The sequence below is a fragment of the Elephas maximus genome, chromosome 3, assembly GCF_024166365.1.
Source record: "Elephas maximus indicus isolate mEleMax1 chromosome 3, mEleMax1 primary haplotype, whole genome shotgun sequence".
NCBI lineage: Eukaryota > Metazoa > Chordata > Mammalia > Proboscidea > Elephantidae > Elephas > Elephas maximus.
Genome location: NC_064821.1, coordinates 43,158,412 through 43,175,415, shown reverse-complemented (window position 1 = coordinate 43,175,415; position 17,004 = coordinate 43,158,412). Strand labels below are relative to the sequence as shown.

The following is a 17,004-nucleotide window of genomic DNA, read 5'->3' as shown; positions in this document are numbered from 1 at the left end:
GTTCGGACAGAACAAGGGGATACTGATTGGTTTAAAGTCAGGAAAAGTGTGTGTCAGGGTTTTATTCTTTCACCATACCTATTCAATCTGTATGCTGAGCAAATAATATGAGAAGCTGGACTATATGAAGAAGAACGGGGCATCAGGATTGGAGGAAGACTCATAAACAACCTGTGTTTTGCAGGTGACACAACCTTGCTTGCTGAAAGTGAAGAGGACTTGAAGCACTTACTAATGAAGATCAAAGACCACAGCCTTCCATAAGGATTACACCTCAACATAAAGAAAACAAAAATCCTCACAACTGGACCAATAAGCAACATCATGATAAACGGAGAAAAGATTGAAGTTGTCGAGGATTTCATTTTACTCGGATCCACAATCAACAGCCATGGAAGCAGCAGTCAAGAAATCAAAAGACGCATTGCATTGGGAAAATCTGTTGCAAAGGATCTCTTGAAAATGTTGAAGAGCAAAGATGTCTCCATGAAGACTAAGGTGCTCCTGACCCAAGCCATGGTATTTTCAATCACATCATATGCATGTGAAAGCTGGACAATGAATAAGGAAGACAGAAGGAGAGTTGACGCCTTTGAATTGTGGTCTTGGCGAAGAATATTGAATATACCATGGACTGCCAAAAGAACGAACAAATCTGTCTCGGAAGAAGTGCGGCCAGAATGCTCCTTAGAGGCAAGGATGGCGAGACTGCGTCTTACATACTTTGGACATGTTATCAGGGGGGATCAGTCCCTGGAGAAGGACATCATGCTTGACAGAGTACAGGGTCAGCAGAAAAGAAGAAGACACTCAATGAGGTGGATTGACACAGTGGCTGCAACAATGAGCTCAAGCATAACAAGATTGTAAGGATGTCTCAGGACCAGGCAGTGTTTCGTTCTGTTGTGCACAGGGCCTCTATGAGTCGGAACCGACTCAACCGCACCTAACAACAACAACAATCTATCTGCCTCCCCCCTGGAGTAGTGCATTCCATTAGCCGTTTCCAGGAATCTCCTGCAGACTGGCACCTGCCATCATTTTGGCTTTGCTGCCCATTGCAGGTATGGTGCCCACCTTACTTCTGACAGTTGAGCTCTGTCATGTGGCCTGGGACCCTATTATCCCCATGGTACCAGGGATCCCAGTTCTGTGCCATCATCTCCTACGTCAACCCAGCCTATGGGGATGGCCACTCCCAAGCTCCTCAGCAATGTTGGTGTCCCTCACCACGTACCCCTTATCAGCATGGCCCTCTGAGGGCACAGTCAGCAGACAGTTCCCCAGTCTCCCAGAGTAGACTCACCCCAGCACAACCCCTCTCTGTCTCTTCACTCCTCCCTCCACAGCCTGCCCAGGTGATTCCAGCATGTCCACTTCCTTCAACAAAGGCCATTGCTTCTTCCAAGTTTTGGGAGGCACCCATCTCCCCAGGCCTCTGCCAGGGTTTGAACTGTATCATTAGCCCCAATATCCACACACTCTCCTTCATCCCCTTTGTGCCCCTACCCCAGCAATCCAGGACCTGCCTCAGGCCCTGTCTCAGCTCCTGCTAGTCCACAGTAGTCAATCCTCAGCCCCTGGGCACCCTCACCCTCCCCACCCCGAAAAGGCTCAGCAGCTCCCAGTCAGGTCCTGCTGCCTTTGACCTTGGGTGTGAGTCTGTGTCTAGAAGGGCAGGTGGGGGTGTGCTGGAGCAGCCAGCATGGTCTTGTGAGGCCTCTGGTCAATTGCAACTTCTGAGTAGTTCTCAAGCAACTGGGGAGGGGGGATCAACCTTCAGGGGGGTGGTCATTTTTGCAGGTTCAGGGGCTCAGGGGAGCCTAGGGGCTATAAGGGCTCAACTGCTCATCCTCAGATCTCACCACCTGGGTCTCAGGTTCTTTCTCTTCCCCCACTGGGGCCCTGTTGCTGACGTGGGAGGCCTACTGAGACAGGAAATGCAACCTTCTCAGAAGTTATATTTCCGTAGTTGGTCCCCGGCTGGGTCCTCAGCCCGCCCTCAGTTTAAGGGTTCACATCAGCTTGACCCTGAGCTGGCCATTTTCATCAGCAGGCATGTAATTCCACAGTCCTTATACATACCTGGGTGGTACAGACAGTTAATGGGCTTAGCTGCTAATCAAAAAGTTGGACGTTTGAGTCCACCCAGAAGTACCTTGGAAGAAAGGCCTGGGTGATCAGCTTCCAAAAAATCAGCCATTGAAAACCTTACGGAGCACAGTTCTATTCTGACACACACGGGGTTACCATAAGTCAGAGTTGACTCAACGGAACTGGTTTGTGTGCATTTTTTATACATGTCCCCTACCCCCAACACTTGTGTGCCTCACCCACCAGAGACAGGGACCAGCCAGAGAATACGTCCCACCTGTTCCAGCTTAGCTCACCCCAAGGAGAGTCTTGATCATGGACTGCCGGTTCTCCCCCTGCCAGTGACAGGGTTTTCATTGCCCACTGGACAGAGGAGAGATCCTGCCCCAGAACCCCTGCCCAGAGTCTGCTTCTCAGGACCACTGCTGGTGCCAACTATCTCGTGCTGGGTTCCAGAGCAGAGCCTGAAGCAGGGATTCATTATCCAAATTGATCGAGGGCAAGCTCTTAAGAGAGGGTATGATAGGAGGACGACAAGGCAAGGGGGCAACTGAGCAGGAAGTAGCCTCAGCTGGACAGAGCCTGACCCTAAGAAGCCGGAGCAGAAATTGCTCCACAGCGCTGGTTTCATCCCACAGGTCAACCAATCATTGGCTGAGGGCTGCCCCAGGGTGGCAGTGAAACTTCCAGAGGCTGTAACCTGGGACCAGGCAAGGTGGCTCCATCAATGTAGAACAAATCTCCAGAACACAGAGAATCAGGGAGGGGGCACCAGCCTGGAGAGGAGGCCTGGGTAGAGGTGGACATGGACAGTGTCTACTGCAGAAACAGATGTTTTCTGCCAACGTGTCACTGGATCCCCTGGGACCTGCAATTGCCGGCCAAGGAGCCAGTATGGCCTTGCCTCAACGACAATCTCTGAGCCCCTGCAGCCACTTCCCTGGCTGGAGCACATATAGCAATTACCACCTGTATCTGATGAAATGGCAAAAGTGCTGAACCGCGTCACTTCCCACGGAAGGCCATCAAAGATGAGGCCCCCAAGACTGGCCAGGTGCCAGGTGGCGGATAAGAAAAGGTAACAAACAGGATTGATATGTTTAATCTCATGGTGGAACTCTTCACCGCGAGACTGATGGGGTTCCATTTATCAGGATTAGGCAGCTCTCCGCCAGACCTGTACAGCCTCACCTTCTTTATATCTGAGGGTTATGTTATTAAATCAAGGTCCTGCTGCGGAGAGCCTTTGTAGAGGAAAATGCACGCCTTTAAGAAGGTCTGCCTAGACTGTAGCTGCAGGCTTCCACTGACCTTCTGTCTGTATACAAGGTTCATACCCCAGCCCAGCTTCCACCCCCTCCTCTCTCTGGCTCAGTCTTTACAATGTGTTTTGAGGATAAACAACGCATGCTGGTCAGAACATACCATGCCGGGCGTCCTTGGCTCATTCATGGAGCCGTCAGAGAAACAGGCAAAGAGGAGTTTGGAGATTCACCAAAAAAAAAAGGAAAGGAACATTGCCATTGAGTCAATTCCAATTCGTGGCAACCCATGTGTTACACAGTAGAGTTGCCCCGTAGGGTTTTCATGGCTGTAATCTTTAAAGAAGCAGACTGCCGGGACTTCCTTCCATGTCACTGCTGGGTGGATTTGAACCACCAACATCTAAGTTAGCAGTCAAGCACAAACCACTTGCACCACCCAGGGCACCACCCCGATTTGAGAACGCTGCCTCCCAGCCAGGAAGCAGTTTTCGGTCTCCAGAGCCAGTCTCTGGTATCTGGGCACAAGAGGCTGAAAGATGTTTCCCCACTGGGAACAGTGCACAGTCTGCATCAGAATCAAGAGCCAAGTGGACTTGCTAAAATGTAGATTCTTGGGCCCAACCCCAGCCCTCCTGAATCAGAACCTCGGAGGGCAAAGCCCAGGAATCTGCATTTTGAATAAGCCCCTAGGATAATTCTGGCATGGCCCCAAGTTTGAGAGGCACTGGCCCTCCTGGCCCTCCTCACTTACCTGTCCTGACCCTCCATACCTCCTGCTCTCCTGTTTCATGAATCCAGTACCTGCCAAAATAACAGAGATATCTCACAGCTTGGGTTCCTTTCCTGAGCTATTCCTGCCTACCGCTACCACCCATTTCAATCTTTCTTCACCCATCACATGCCCCTTGAGCTCCTGCTATGACTCAGGTGTCAGGGCTACAGGAGCCAATAAGACACTACCCAACCTCAGCTTCAGACCAGCGGGAAGGTTTACCCCTTCCTTCTCCCCGAAGACCTTGCTTCAAAGATAATCCCCTGCTACCTTCCATTTTCTGTCTTTACTGGCTTCCTCCACTTGGTTGCAAACTCTTCTCTTAAAAGCCCTTTTCTTTTCCCTATACACTTGTTAAGTAATTGTCCTAACTTAGTCCTTCTGTCTTGGTCACCCAGGGCTGCTATAACAGAAATACCACAAGTAGGTGGCTTTAAAGAACAGATATTTATTTTCTCACAGTTCTGGAAGCTAAAAGCCCGAATCAGCGTCTTGCTGTTATTGTTGTTGGTGCTGTCAAGTCAGTTCTGACTCATAGTGACCCCATGTACAACAGAATGAAGCACCTCCCAGTCCTGCACCATCCTCACAATCATTGCTGTTTGAGCCCATTGTTGTAGCCCCTGTGTCAGTCCATCTCACTGAGAGTCTTTTTTTCACTGATTCTCTACTTTACCAGGCATGATGTCCTTCTCAGGGTCTGGTCCCTTCTAATAACATGTCCAAAGTATGTGAATTGAAGTCTCACCATCCTTGCTTCTAAGGAGCATTCTGGCTGTGCTTCTTCTAAGACAGATTTGTTCTTTCTCTGGCAGTCCATTGAATACTCTTCACCAACACCATAATTCAAAGGTATCAATTTTTCCTCGGTCTTCTTTATTCAGTGTCCAGCTTTCACATGCGTATGGGGCAATCAAAAAAACTATGGCTTAGGTCAGGTACACTTTAGTCCTCAAAGTGATATCTTTGCTTTTTAGCACATTAAAGAGGTAGTCTACAGCATATTTGCCCAATAAAATACACCATTTTCTTTTCTTTTTTGGAGGGGGTGCAGGGAAGGTACCAAATTATTTGAAGGACTCGTACAAATGAAGGAACTTAAGTGAATGTTTTGGTAAAATTTATAGGAAAGGTAAAGGTAAACCCAACATGCATGTGCTGTCTTGGTGATCATGGAAGTCACCTCTGTGGCTATGGAGCAGCCAGGCTAAAGCATAGCTCTCTCCATCACTGTCTCCCAGGGTGTGCTTGTCAAAAAGATACTCTGCCAGACCAGAATCCTTGGGCCCCCATCTTGAGCAAGTTGGTTACATAGTCACTCAATTCTTTGATGGATTTCACCTACTCATTTAAGTAACGAGCCTCAATGATGTCGTCCCACAAATGGGGTTCATTCCTGTCAGTGGCCAGTTTGTACAGTTCCAGTAGTGACTGACTCACACTTTTTTCCAAGTGTAATGCACACTGTATTGCATTCAGCCCACTCTCCTGGTCATCACATTCTGGTTTCTTAATATCCTGAAGGAAGAGACCGCCACCTTGTTGGTTCTGCAGCTTCATCACTTTCTCAGCATGGTCCCTCTCCTTGTGAGATTGGTGGAGAAAATATTTGGCAAAATTCTTCAAAGCCACATCATCGCAGTCGAAGTAGTAAGATATGGACAGGTGGACATAGGAGGCATAGAGCTCCAGGTTTATCTGGGGGTCGAGGGCAGCCTTTGAGTCCTGACTGTAGTTCTGAAGCAACAGCGATGGGGACACCTTTGTCATGGCAGCGGTTGAGGAGAGGCAGTAGTGGTGTGGCAGTGGAGGCCTTGGGACATCCAAGGGCACTGCTGTGAGGAAGTCATGGAAGGGTGACTGGGAGTGGCTGGTTTGAGGGAGGTTGGTGAGAACCGAGTTCCATCCAAGCACTGTTGAAGCAGAAGACCACAGCATCTCTGCAAAGAACATCGTCGCCTTTTGATTTCTTGACTGCTGCTTCCATGGCTGTTGACTGTGGATCCAAGTAAAATGAAATCCTTGGCAACTTTAATCTTTTCTTCATTTATCATGATGTTGCTCATTGGTCCAGTTGTGAGGATTTTTGTTTTCTTTATGTTGAGGTGTAATCCATACTGAAGGCCCTGGCCTTTGATCTTCATCAGTAAGTGTTTCAAGTCCTCTTCACATTCAGCAAGTAAGGTCGTGTCATCCGCATAATGTAGGTTGTTCACGAATCTTCCTCAAATCATGATGCCCCTTTCTTCTTCATATTGTCCAGCTTCTCAGATTATTTGATCAGCATACAGATTGAATAAGTATGGTGAAAGGATACAACCCTGACAAACAACTTTCTTGATTTTAAACCATGCAGCATTTTTTTTTTTTTTTTTTTTTTTGCTCTGTTCTAATGACTGTTCTACATACTGGGTAGTGGCCATGTTGACTCCTTCCTTGTTGGTAGCCTGGGTGTTCCTTGGTTCCTTGACGAACTTCACATGGTATCTGTCTTCCACCTGTGTCTGCATGTATCTCTGTGTCTATACTGCTCTTTATATAACTCACAAGTGATTTGGTTTAGGATCCACCCTACATTGGTATGATCTCAACCAATTGATTACATTAAGTTACATTGCATTATGGAAAGTGATTATATTACATTTGATTAGATTACATCCACAGTACAGGGTTTAGGATTCCAATACATATTTTGGGGGGACACTATTCAATCCGTATTACCTTCACTTCACCATCAATGTCCTTTAAAATGCTGTCTACAACTTCTGCCTGCATTTCCTCCCTCTGGGTCCTCATCGCACAACTACCCAATGCCCACCACCTCAGAACCCAAATTATCCCCCTTTTTAAAGATCACCAGAGACACGCTGTATTGGTTTCCTGTTGTTACTGTTGTTAGGTGCCATCAAGTTTGTTCTGACTCATAGTGGCCCTATGTACAGCTGAACAAAACACTGTCCAGTACTGCACCATGCCCACAATTGTTGTAATGCTTGAGCCCATTGTTGCAGCCACTGTGTCAATGCACCTCACTGAGGGTCTTCCATTTTTTCTTTGACCCTGTACTTTACCAGGCATGATGTCCTTCTCCAGGGACTGGTCCCTCCTGATAACATGTCCAAAGTATGTAAGACGTAGTCTCGCCATCCTTGCCTCTAAGCAGCATTCTGGTTATACTTCTTCCAAGGCAGATTTGTTTGTTCTTTTGGCAGTCCATGGTATATTCAATATTATTTGCTAACACCACAATTCAAAGGCATCAATTCTTCTTCGGTCTTCCTTATTCACTGTCCAGCTTTCACATGCATATGATGCTATTGAAAATACCATGGCTTGGGTCAGGGGAACCTTAGTCTTTGAGGTGACATCTTTGCTTTTCAACACTTTAAAGGGGTCTTTTGCAGTAAATTTGCCCAAGGTGATGCGTCTTTTGATTTCTCGACTGGTGCTTCCATGGCTCTTGATCGTGGATCCAAGTAAAAGGAAATCCTTGACAACTTCAATCTTTTCTCCATTTATCATGATGTTGCTTATTGGTCCATTTGTGAGGATTTTTGTTTTCTTTATGTTGAGGTGCAATCCATACTTAATGCTATGGTTTTTGACCTTCATCGGTATTTTAAGTCCTCTTCACTTTCAGCAAGAAAGTCTGTGTCATCTGCATAACGCAGATTGTTAATAAGTCTTCCACCAATCCTGATCCCCTGTTCTTCTTCATATAGTGCAGCTTCTTGGGTTATTTGCCCAGCATACAGACTGAATAAGTACGGTGAAAGAATACAACGTTGGCGCCCACCTTTCCTTACTTTAAACCACACAGTATCCCATTGTTCTAACCAAACAACTGCCTCTTGTTCTATGTACAGGTTCCTTATGAGCACAATTAAGTGTTCTGGAATTCCCTTTTTTCACAATGTTATCCATAACTTGTATGATGCACACAGTCGAATGCCTTTGCATAGTCAAAAAACACAGATAAACATCTCTGCTTTCAGCCAAAATTGGTTTCCTAGGGCTGCTCTAATAAAGCGCCACAAACCAGGTGGCTAAAAACAACAGGAATTTAAGTTCTGGAGACTAGACAACTGAAATCAAGGTTTTACCTGGGTTAGTTCCTTCTGGAGAATCTGAGGGATAAACTATTCCTTGCCTCTTCCCTAGCTTCTGGTATTGATAGCAACCCTTGGCATTCCTTGATTTGCTGACACATCACCCTAGTCTCGGCCTCCATCATCACATGGACTTCTCCTCTGTGTGTCTCTGTATCTTTACATGACCTTGTTATAAGGACACCAGTCATTGGATTTCAGGCCCACCCTAATCCAGTATGACCTCTTCTTAACTTAATTACATTTGCAAAGACTCTGTTTCCAAATAAAGCCATGCTTACAGGTTCCAGGAGTTACGCCTTCTGCATATATTTTGGGGGAACACAATTCAATCCATTGTACTTGCTAGTGGCAAAAGACACTGGGCTTGGTGGCCTCTTTTTTTCCCTTTCCTGACCCTACCTCTGAGACATCTTGTGACAGTGCCCTCCTTGCTCCTGGTACCCCCAGCTCTTCTCATCACCATCATTGCTTCCTCTTCTTCCACCTGTCTCCCCAAACTCTGTCCTCACTCCTTCTCTTATCAGACACTAACTCCCTAAGTGGTCCTGTGTCTTCATGTCCTGCCTCCCAGCCTTATCCTGGCCCCAGACTCCTGTGTGAGGGAGCCTCCTAGACACCCATTTCACCTGCCCCAGGTTACCCCATCTGAGCCTGTCATTTTTCCCACCAGCCCCAGCCCAACAGTGTGCATGGTGTCAGAAAGCCTTTGTTGAAGGTAATGGAGTCTGTGTTTCCTACCAAGCTATGCATGGCCTATTGTCTGGGGACTCTTTTCATGCAGAGATGGGAGCATGAAGAGTCATCTGTAGGAGGACAGGGCACAGAAATGGAAGGAGAGAACAGAGGGTGTGGTACATGGTTCAAGAGAGCCATAGGTCTCTGGTTCTACACGGGCCTAGCAAAACAAAACAAAACAAACAAACAAAAAGAAGCTGTTGCTGTATAGGTGATTCCGATTCAGGGTAACCCTATGTATTACAGAGTAGAACTCTTCCATAAGTTTTTCTTGGCTGTAATTTTTAAGGAAACAGATCACCAGAACATTCTTCCATACTGTCAATGGGCTAAAGAATTTAGATTAATAAAATGTTAAAGCTAGAAGGGGTCTTTCGGCCATTCTAGCCCAGCCCCCAACTCAGTCTCCCAGGGGCCCCAACTGCTAGCCACACCAAAGGCTTGGCCTAAGCAGCATGAAGCTGACAGGAGAGCAGGAGTCTCCTTAGGTAGTGAGATGAGCCCTACATGCTCAGGAAGCAGACCTGCCTGGTCCACACCCCATCCTCCCCACCTGCCCCACCTGAGCAAACTCCCTGAGCTTCATGTCTTCATTTCTAAGAGGACGTCACAGGCTTCCCCTTCCCTCCAGCTTCCTCATCCACTCTCCACTCCTCAGGACAAATCAGTGGCGCCTGGCTCCTTTGGGGCAACAGGAGCTGGGTTGGTGGGGCCTTCACCACCATCATCACTGTAGGGCCTCCCTGGCACCAACTGTCTTCTGTTTGGACATTTCTCTGGACCTCTCATTGTGTTTCCACTCACTATCCCTCCAGTTAAAACAATAGAGGCATATATGACTGTATTTTAAAAGAATATATTTAAAACACACCTAAAATAGTTAAAATATATGCTAGATAACCTGGAATAGTGGTTGGGAGCCAGATTTTGAAGCTTAGCTGCCCAGAGCCTGGGGTTGAAACCTAGCTCTGCCATTGATAGCTTTGTGGCCCCGAGCAAGCTACTTCACCTTTCTGGAACCTAGTAAATTCTTTTGTAAGGTGGAAGTGATATGGTGTCTTTCTCATAAGGTTGTTGTGAGGACTCTCCTCCCTCCCCCCTAAAAAATTATCATTGAGTCAATTCCAACTCATAATGACCCTATAGGACAGAGTAGAACTGTCCCATAAGGTTTCCAAGCCTGTAATCTTTATGGAAGCAGAGTGTCACAACTTTCTCCAGAAGAGCGGCTGGCGGGCTTGAACCACCACCATTTCGGTTAGCAGCCAAGTGCTTTAACCACTGTGCTACCAGGGCTCCTATGTAAGGATTAATCCAGTTAATATCATGAAACACTACGAGTAGTGTCTGACGTGTGACAAGTGCTTTCAAGTGTGTGTGGAATAAATAAAAAATGAGTATTTAGCCTATCCGTCTGGCTTCAATGCATTTTGCCTGCAATCACAATGAAGCTGTGATTCAAGTCCCGGGAGAAGACACCTCCCCCCACCCCCATCGTCTCTCTGACTCCCTCAGCATCATGATACTTAACTAGACACATCCTTGTCAGCCTGGCATAAAACCTGCAGATGGCATTTAGGAAGGAAAAATAAATGGCTCTTTTCTGTCTCTCTTGGAAGTCTTGGTGTCCCCAGGGGATGAGGCACTGAAGTATTTCACAAAAACTTTCCAGGGACAAGACATAGAAAGATAAATACAAACACTGTTAATGTGCCTGTAGAAGAGCCCACTCAGGTGACAGGGGCAGGGAGGGACTCCAATGAAAGGAGGAAGATTTTCTCCTGTGGATTAGGGGTGGGAGCTACTGTCACCAAGCCCATCACCCAGGAACAATCCTAACACCCAGGCTGCCCCTTAGATTGCCATCACTCACCTCCCCACTTCAGCCCCAAATCTGCCATCCTTTTAATCCTTGCAGGGTCATTGGTACTACATGGCCAACCAGTGGTTAATTTATGCTTCCCAAAGCCCTTCTCTCCTCTATTCCCCTATCGAACAAAACCATCAGATGAATGTTTTCTGCAGGGAAGCACCTACACATCATGGAGACAGCATGTAAGAGTGGACGGGACCCAAAAGAAAGGGCATAAATGGAAAGTTAAATGACCACAGAAGCTCTAAGTGGTACTTCTAGGCATCAGAAGTGGGGAACAGGGCCAAGCCTGAATAAGTGTCCAGTGAATGACAGAGGTCATCGAGTAGGGACCTCAGCCTGAGGGGGTCAGGTGAACTTGCACACTAACCTCTATGAGCCTCAGTTTCCTCATCTGTAAAATGGGAATGATAGTACCTACATCATAGGACTATGAGGATTAAATGAGTTAATGCATGCAATGCCCAGCAAGAAGAGTGCCAGGCATATAGTAGGAAAATCATTACCGTCTTCTTCATCATCATTACCATCACCATCTCTATGACCATCATCACCATAATCACCACCACTATTTTCAGCACCATCATCATTATCACTATCATCACACCATCACCATCACCATCATCTCTATCACCATTATCATCACCATCATCATCATCAACATCAACACCATCAGAACCATCATCAGAACCATCATCGTCGCCATTATCATCACCATCACCACCATCACCATTGTCATCATCATTATTATAATTGCTATACCCTAGAGGAAACCCTGGTAGCCCAGTGGTTAAGAGTTCAACTCATAACCTAGAGGTGAGCAGTTCGAATCCACCAGGCGCTCCTTGGAAACCTTGTGAGGCAGTTCTACTCTGTCCTATAGGGTCACTATGAGTTGAAATCAACTCAACAGCAACTTTTTTTTTTTTTTTTATGCCCTAGAAGCTAGAAATTGAGCTGGGCTCTAAGAGATGGGCTGTTCTGGGCTGGGAAGAAGAAAGGAAAATTATGTCAGGCTGGTGGGATGAGGGAGGTAGAGAATGCAGGCTGAGTAAGCAGAGTATTCCTAGGGGCCATTTAGGCTGAGGGGCAGGCAGTAGAGCCAGGTGGCAAAGTTAGGCTGGAATCAATTCATAGCAGTCCTCTAGCCTCCCCACCTTCTCCTCTACCCCAGCTCCCTTGTCTCCTGGCTTTGCCCCTCCTCCCTTGGATCCAAATGTTGCACCCATACTGGGTAGTCTCACCGCTACTCCATCTTTGGAACCCTCTACACTGCCTTTCAGCTATGGGTGTGGATGCAACAGCAGAGGCCCAAATATGCTGCCCTGGCTAGCCTCCTCAGGACCATCCAAACATACTCCTTTTTTGTAGGAGTGCCCCATCCCTAGCAACTTTGTCTACCCCTCTTGGCTTAACAGAAAGGCATCCTGGGTTTCTTCTTAGAGGTTGATGATAAAGCCCTCCTGGGTTTCGAATGAGGATGGCATGGTAATTAGCTGGCAAGCTGCAAAACACCGTGCCTGCAGCTCTGGCCGCTGTAATCGGAATAATGTGGGAGTTGATTTGTTCTCTCCAAAATGTACCATTATTGCTAGATTTCCCACTGGCTAGCTTTGGCAATAGTCATTTATGTTTGCTTCCCACCTGGGGGGACTCCTGATCCTTCCTCAGGAAGGGACGGGGCATCTTCCGGCTAGGCTGTAAATGCCTCATTACCGCTCTCAGCTGCACACTTGGTCTTTTTTCTCACTCTGGGTCACATTTCATTTTGGTTTAAATAATGAAACCAGCAGACTGGAGATTAGAGCCATTAAATGATTTTTGTTCCCAGGAAATGGATGCCTGCCCAAGTTGTAGACTCACCTACAGCTCTGCATCCGCTCTACACTAGTGAAACTGGAAGAAATGGACTAAATGGGTTGGGCGTGTCCTGGAAGACAAGAGGTCAAGAAGGGCAACACCAGACTGCATGGTGGAACTTGGTGTTTTCTCACCTGTGCCAAGATTAACTGTCTCCAGAGTAGGTGGGGGCTCCCAGGCATGCAGGTAGGCACCTTTGGCCTCCATGGAGGAGGAATGAGCCCGTCCCACTGCACCCATTTAAGTGCTCCCTCATGAGTCTTTACTTGGTCCTCCTTCACGCAGAACATAGCCTGAGCTCCTCTTGCTAATCCATGTGCGGATGAGAAAACTGAACACAAAAGAGTCAGAGAAGGCTGACTCAACCAAGACCATCGAAACCTCCCATGGCCAGTAGCACTGGGCAATTCCTTCTCCTCCTCACTCCCCCTTCCCTCTTCCAATGGGGAAAGCGGCATTCAGGGAGGCCTGGCGACAAGCCCTCACTTATGTGTCAGTAAGAGTAAAAGCCTCATGAAGCAGCTCTATTCTGCACACATGGAGTGGCCATGAGTCTGAATCAACTCAATGGCAACTAACAACCAACAGGAGCAAAACTAAGACCATCCACTCTGCAGCCAAAGCACTCTGTTCAGGGAGTGACTTCACTCTTTTTCCTGGTAGACAGAAGGTCCCTCTCACGGAGAAGCAGTAGTCATTCCAAACTCTCTGAGCCACAGTTTCCTAATCTGTAAAATGGGAGTTATAATGTCAGTCCTGGAGGACTGCTACTGAGATTAGAGGCTGGCATGGAAGCACCTAACCCTGCATTGTTGTTATGATTATAACACAAAGGAAGGCCAGCCACAGCTGAACTACCCCCTGCTGTCCTTTCCCTTCCAGGGAAAATAAGCCCACTGGGAAGCTCAGGACAAAAGGCACCAGAGGAAGGAATTGATGCTGCTCTAGAAGAGTGGGTTTTGGGCTAGAAGAGTGTGCTCCTATGCAGCAGGGGGCGGGGAGGAGCTGACACTTTCCAGCACTCCCTGGCGAAGGGAAATTGCTCCTCCCAGTGACTTGCAACCCTTGTATTAAGACAACCAGCATCATCACTAGCTCAGAGTGATGTGGAATAAGCAGATTGCACACCCCATTAAGCAGGCTAAAATTAGTGCATGCCGTGTGGCTAACAACACTGGCACCTTGGGCCAAACCTAGCTGAGCAGGCAATTGCTACCAGCAGGAGCAGGTGCCTGGGTCCCCCTTCTCTGGTGGTTGGCCCTGCCTCAGCTGAGCAAGGAGCCCCACTCACTCTGGCTCAGATCCCGAGGGTCATGAGGAAGAGGATGTCATGGCAGCCCACCAGGGTTGGTCCACAGCAGAGGTTGTGAGCCCCAACCCCACCACCACCACTTCTCCAACACAGCCTTCACTGGAGCCAGTCCCCCTCTAAGCTCCTGCTTCCTTTGGCTCAGACCTCTGAACCACAATACACGTACAGGTTCAGCTTGATTGCTGTCTGTTCTCTGGTGCCCCAGTGTCTCTGGAAGGATATCCCCTCCAGCTCCACCCTGGTGAATGCAGACTGGACTTCAGTGCTTAGCTGTCTCCAGCCCAAATAGCTGCAAGCTCCCAAGAGCACAGGACTTGGGCCCACGACCTCATGTTGGCTGATGAGCAAGGACAGTGGTTGAAGCATGCACCTGGGCATCAGGCAGGGCTAATTCAATCCCCACTCTGCTGAGTCCTGACTGTGGCTTTGGCCAATCTTCTCCAGCCTTCGTTTTCTGATTTTGAATGGAGTGACAATGCTGTGGGAGCTGCTGCTCCCCCTTTATCATCTGTCATCCTCTCCCCAATGTTATGAATTGAATTGTGTCCCCTGTACCTATGGATTGGGTCTTAGAATAGCGGTTTTCTTTTGTTATGATAATGAGACCATACCAGCGTAGGGTGGGTCCTAAACCTAATCACTTCTGAGTTATAAAAAGAGAAGAATAGACACAGAGACACACACATAGGGGTAAGACAGATGCCATGTAATGCCAGCGAACTCCAAGGAGCACCAAGCAACTCCAAGAAACACTAAGGAATGCCTAGGATCACCAGCAGACACCAAAAACTAGGAAAGAGGCCCAGGGAAGGATTCGATCTAGCCGAGAACCTGATTTGGACTTTTAGCCTCCAGAACTGTGAGAAAATACATTTGTTTTTTAAAGCTGCCCATGTGTGGTATTTCTGTTATAGCAGCACTAAGAGACTGAGACACTCATCCACTGCGGTTGGCACTCCACCCTCACCACTCAGCTGGAGTTGAGCTTGGCAAGATCACCAAAGCTGTTGCTAAATTCAGTGGGCATTGTGTAAATCTTAGTCTCTCTTGCCATTCAGCACATTTTCCCATCATCAGCCTCTGAAAACCCCTTGCTGTCTCAGCTCCTAGAACCCCACATTCTGCTTCCTTCCCTCCTACCTCTCAGGGCTTTCAGCAAAGCTGTGTGTTGATTGCAGCTTTTCTTGTCACCTCCAAGATAGGAGTTCCTCAGGCTGGGCCCTGAACTCTGCTCCCCTCAGGCCTTCCTCTCCCCCAGCGCTGCCAGACAGAATTCTCTGAGATGGTGGATACATTCTCCCCTGTGCTGTCCACATGGCTCCTGAGCACGGGAGGGGTGGCTAGTGCCAGTGAGGGACTGAAATTTTAATTTTAGCTAATTTAAATGTTTTATGGTTTTGTTTTTATTTTGTTTTATTGTGGTAAACATACACACACACATGCATCAAAAAAAAAAAAAAACCCATTGCCGTTGAGTCAATTCTGACTCATAGCCACCCTATAGGACAGAGTAGAACTGCCATATATATGTATGTATATTTTTTTATATGTATATATACATATACATATATACTCTTAACCACTGCTCCACCAGGGCTCATATATATATATATATATATGTATGTATATATGTGTATGTATACAGACACATATATACATACATACATACGTACATACGTACATACGTACATACGTACATACGTACATACGTACATATATACATATATACAAGCCCTGGTGGAGCAGTAGTTAAGAGCTATGGCTGCTAACCAAAAGGTCAGCAGTTTGAATCCTTCAGCCGCTCCTTGGAAACCCTATGAGGCGGTTCTATTCTGTCCTATAGGGTCGCTATGAGTCAGAATTGACTAGACGGCAATTGGTTTTATGTGTATATATACATGTAACAAAATATTTGCCATTTCAACATTTTTTGCACATACAACTTAGTAACGTTAATTATATTCGTCACATTGTGCAACCATCACCACTATCCATTTCCAAATTTTTCCTCCACCTGAAACAGAAACTTGTGGCTAGTGGCCATGGTGTTGGGCAGCACACTCTCTTTACAAACACTCCCAACACACTCTCTTGACACAATCCCCTTGCAGAGCATTCATAAGCTGTAGGTTTGTAGCTCCCAAACTCTCATCTCTCTCTAGTCCTGACTCCTCATCTGTGTTCCAGACCCAGAATCCAAAGCTCCCCACCCTTCCCACTTGGACAGCTCCCAAGTATCTCAATGGGTTTGTCTAGAACCTGTCTAGAACTTGACTCCTGGTTTTCCCCCGAGGTTCTCCACCTTGGTAAAAGGCATCATCCTCCACTCCTTTCCTCTGGTGCCCCATGGCCCCCAAACCCTGCTGGCTTCACTTTGGTCCTATATTGAGTTCATCTGCTTACTTCTATCTCCCAGCCACGGCCTTTGGTTCCACCACTGCACACAGGCCCTCCTCACAGCCTCCTTTGCCTCCTTCTAAACCAGGCTCCACACAACTGCCATGTGCATCTTTTTAAAATCCTGAACACCATCCAAAAGTACTTTCCAACTGGGCCTCTGACCTCTGTTTGTGCCACTCCCATTCCCTCACTTACCTCTACTCCATGGCCCTGCTGTCTACATTTTCTCACCTCTGGACTCTACAGGAGCCTCCTCCTCACCCACCACCTCTGCCCTGTCACCTGCTTAACCCATGCTCTTCCTCCAGGAGCCCTGGGGGAGGCATTGTGGGAGCAGAGAGCACAGACACTGGACCAGACAGCCTGGCTTCGTGTCCCAGGGTGGCCCATACCCATTATGTGCTAGTCACAATGCGCCTGTATTTCTGCTACTGGGCAGTGGGAATCACAGTAGCACCTCCCTGGCAGGGATGATTAAATTAACGATGATTGAATGAGCTAACACACAAACATAGCCTGGGACAAAGTAAATCCTCAAAAACGTTAAAAGAAAAAAAAAAGGACAGTTGTCATCAAGTCAT

The 17,004-nt window shown here is 47.3% G+C and overlaps 1 pseudogene; it reads right to left on the bottom strand.

The window, feature by feature from the left end:
• Positions 1–1,668: 1,668 nt before the first annotated feature.
• LOC126071265 (ferritin heavy chain-like) lies at positions 1,669–5,915 on the bottom strand (annotated as a pseudogene).
• Positions 5,916–17,004: the final 11,089 nt, after the last annotated feature.